General features: G+C 46.1%; 1 pseudogene; it reads left to right on the forward strand.

The window, feature by feature from the left end:
* Positions 1–646: 646 nt before the first annotated feature.
* On the forward strand, positions 647–2904 carry LOC137414289 (pyruvate dehydrogenase E1 component subunit beta, mitochondrial pseudogene; annotated as a pseudogene).
* Positions 2905–3893: the final 989 nt, after the last annotated feature.

The following is a 3893-nucleotide window of genomic DNA, read 5'->3' on the forward strand; positions in this document are numbered from 1 at the left end:
AAGTTAAAGGTAGGAATTGCAAAATAAATAATTGGAGGCTCTCTTTTTCTACTAGAAAGCAATACAGGTCACCAACCTAATTAATGTAGCATCCAATGAATGGGGCGATTATTGTTGCCAATGCCTGCATGTGAAGCACAACTCTGAAAGTTGTTGGCTGTTGCTTTATCAATTATAATCGAACATAGACTATTGGGCTAAAAAATAAAGTGTCGTCTGTGAAACACAACTTTCAATTCTGAATTACAAATGTGTAACTTGTTTTTTTCATGCAGCCCTTTTCAAGCATCTTAAATAAATTGAGTGATTGCCTTTTTATTTGAGTAAGACAAATTTGCTGGCCCAAACTTTAAGAGAAAACAAAATTTGTGTACAATTTACACACCTTGTCCAATTTTGTTTGCAAATTGAGAATTCTTACCGTGAGATGTAATTGTATCGTTTTAAAATGAGTTTTTGAAAATAAGCATTCAATTGAATGAATTACTACAGATTACTATCACATAGAAATTGGTAATGATGCTTTAAATCTGTTGCTTATAATAAGATTTAATGAACAGTTGCATCATTTGTAAAATATACGTGTAATAATTGATAAATCAATATATAAATATGATGTTCTCTTTGATGTCGACGATTCCTAAACATGGGCAGAATAATGTTAGCTGTGCATGCATTGATTCGTTTCCTTGAAGAATATTTTCTCACTTCGCCAAAGATTCTCATGTGCCTGCTATTCGTTCTATACCAGAAAATACCTTTTGTGGTGAATGATGATTGCATCTTCCCCAGTGGACATGGGTTAAAGAGTATGGTATCAAAAGGTGATATCATTCTGGGAGGACTATTTCCTGTTCACTTTGGAATGCTGAATGCGCAAGAATTCTTCCAGAGAACTCCAAGCTTTCCTGGTTGCATCGCGTAAGGTTTAATATTCTTTTCATCTTGCCATTATTCCTAAAGTAATATTTATACGATTATTTACCTGCAAACTTTGATGAATGATGATCCAGAAAGATGGCTTTAAATCTAGGATTTGAGACAAATTGAGGAAAAAATATTCAATTATAATATGCAACTTATTTGAAGATAATTAAAAGTGTACCTATTATTTTTTTTGCAGTCCATCTAGCATACTGGGAACTGGCACCCCAAGCAATGCAGTTTTTTTCTTTTTACATCTAAGTGCTATATCCCGTCGTAATGCTTTGTTTTCTAGTAAGGTTTAATTGTTTACCTGCAAACGTTGACGTTAGTTGATGACTTTGATTTTGTTCACGCTAAATGGGATCATCAGGTCGTATGTGAACGTTACTTCCATGTTCTCAATAATCGCTTTTGCTTCATATTAACTGAGTTTTCTGGGACTGGGATATTTAAGTTTTGCAGATGTGCCAGTTGATTACTGTACAAACCCTTATGCGTCTTTCTTTGTACAGCTGTTCTGACATGAGGTATTTACATCCTGATAGGACGTGGCTCGTGGTTTCTGTTTCTACCTTGCAAAACCTACACCTGTCCAATTGACTTGGTTCTGCCATTTTCTTAGAGCCATTCGTCTAGTGTCCCTCGTCTTGGGCATTTACTATTAGTAGGGTTGGTGGAGGGGGTTAGCATGCACCCAATGGAAATCAATTTCTAAAGGACATTTTTATACTGGAAAAAATGTGTAGAAAACGATTTGCTATGTTAAAAAGTTGTCCGGATGTCCCACGTGCCATTTTTATGCAAATTAAGCCGCCATTATGGATAAATCTGTTATTCACCATATCTCCGCCAATATTACAGATAACTGATTACGCCAATATTACTTTGACGTTCAACTTCAGCATGCAGGCCATCGACCAGGTTGTGAACTCTGCCGCAAAGGCGCTGTACATGTCAGCGGGTACTATCCACGTTCCCATTGTATTCCGTGGCCCAAATGGTGCTTCGGCTGGTGTGGGAGCTCAGCACCCGCAGTGTTTCACTGCTTGGTACGGTCACTGTCCTGGCCTCAAAGTGATCAGTCCCTGGAACTCCGTCGATTGCAAAGGGCTACTGAAAGCTGCCATCCGCGATGATGACCCTGTGGTGTTCCTTGAGAATGAACTCATGTGATGAATTCCATGAAAATCGTCACCCACGTGTGATTCCGTCACATTACCTGGTCTGCCTCACTGAGAGTAGTACTCGTCTGTAGCCATGTGACAGTTCTGGTTCAATACATATAAATGAATTCTCTCTGCTCTTCTTAGCATTCAAGATAATTACCTTATATGTTCAAAATTAGAGTGCACATGGTGATTCCGTCACGATGGAATTCATGATGTACGGGGTGCCTTTTGATATGCCAGAAGAAGCACAGTCTCCAGACTTTCTGTTGCCTATTGGAAAAGCGCACGTGGAGCGAACTGGACAGCATATTACAGTAGTCGCTCACTCGCGCATGGTAGGTTTCTGTGTTGAAGCCGCAGCAGTTCTGGCGAAGGAAGGAATTGAATGGGAAGTGATCAACCTTCGGTCTATCAGGCCATTAGATATGGCCACGGTGTGGCAGAGTGTGATGAAAACCAATCACTTGATGACGGTGGAGGGTGGTTGGCCTATCTTTGGTGTAGGGGCTGAGATTTGCGCTAGCGTAATGGAAGGTCCTGCATTTGACTATTTGGACGCCCCAGCCATGCGGGTTACAGGCGTTGACGTCCCCATGCCGTACGCCCGAAATCTGGAAAAACTTGCCGGACCACAGGTCAAGGACATCATAATGGCTGCCCGTCGAATGGTCATGGGGAAAGAAGAAAGCAGGGCCACTGCCTGAAGCAGGCATGGGTTTTGGGAACCTGTTAGGCCGGCGCTGCTGCTTCTTGCGATGTAAATACACGAGAGTTGCCTGCTATGACCTTAAATGACCTTGCTGATCTAAAATGATCACCTAAGTATCACCAAAGGCTGTCTTTCCCTCGTGGTCCCCCTGTGCTGTCTTTCTCTCATGGTCCCCCTGTGCTGTCTTTCCCTCGCTGTCCCCCTGTGCTGTCTTTCCCTCGGGGTCCCCCTGTGCTGTCTTTCCCTCAAGGTCCCCCTGTGCTGTCTTTCCCTCATGGTCCCCCTGTGCTGTCTTTCCCTCACGGTCCCCCTGTGCTGTCTTTCCCTTGTGGTCCCCCTGTACTGTCTTTCCCTCACGGTCCCCCTGTGCTGTCTTTCCCTCATGGTCCCCCTGTGCTGTCTTTCCCTCGCAGTCCCCCTGTGCTGTCTTTCCCTCGTGGTCCCCCTGTGCTGTCTTTCCCTCGAGGTCCCCCGGTGCTGTCTTTCCCTCGTGGTCCCCCTGTACTTTCTTTCCCTGATGGTCCCCCTGTACTGTCTTTCCCTCACGGTCCTCCTGTGCTGTCTTTCCCTCGCGGTCCCCCTGTGCTGTCTTTCCCTCGTGGTCCCCCTGTGCTGTCTTTCCCTCGTGGTCCCCCTGTGCTCTCTTTCCCTCGCGGTCCCCCTGTACTGTCTTTCCCTCGCGGTCCCCCTGTGCTGTCTTTCCCTCGGGGTCCCCCTGTGCTGTCTTTCCCTCACGGTCCCCCTGTGCTGTCTTTCCCTCACGGTCCCCCTGTGCTGTCTTTCCCTTGTGGTCCCCCTGTACTGTCTTTCCCTCGCGGTCCCCCTGTGCTGTCTTTCCCTTGTGGTCCCCCTGTGCTGTCTTTCCCTCGCGGTCCCCCTGTGCTGTCTTTCCCTCGCGGTCCCCCTGTGCTGTCTTTCCCTCGTGGTCCCCCTGTGCTGTCTTTCCCTCGTGGTCCCACTGTGCTGTCTTTCCCTCGTGGTCCCCCTGTGCTGTCTTTCCCTCGTGGTCCCCCTGTGCTGTCTTTCCCTCGCGGTCCCCCTGTGCTGTCTTTCCCTCACGGTCCCCCGTGTGCTGTCTTTCCCTTGCG

This window comes from Myxine glutinosa, chromosome 3, assembly GCF_964187855.1.
Source record: "Myxine glutinosa chromosome 3, kmMyxGlut1.1, whole genome shotgun sequence".
NCBI classification, from domain to species: Eukaryota; Metazoa; Chordata; class Myxini; order Myxiniformes; family Myxinidae; genus Myxine; species Myxine glutinosa.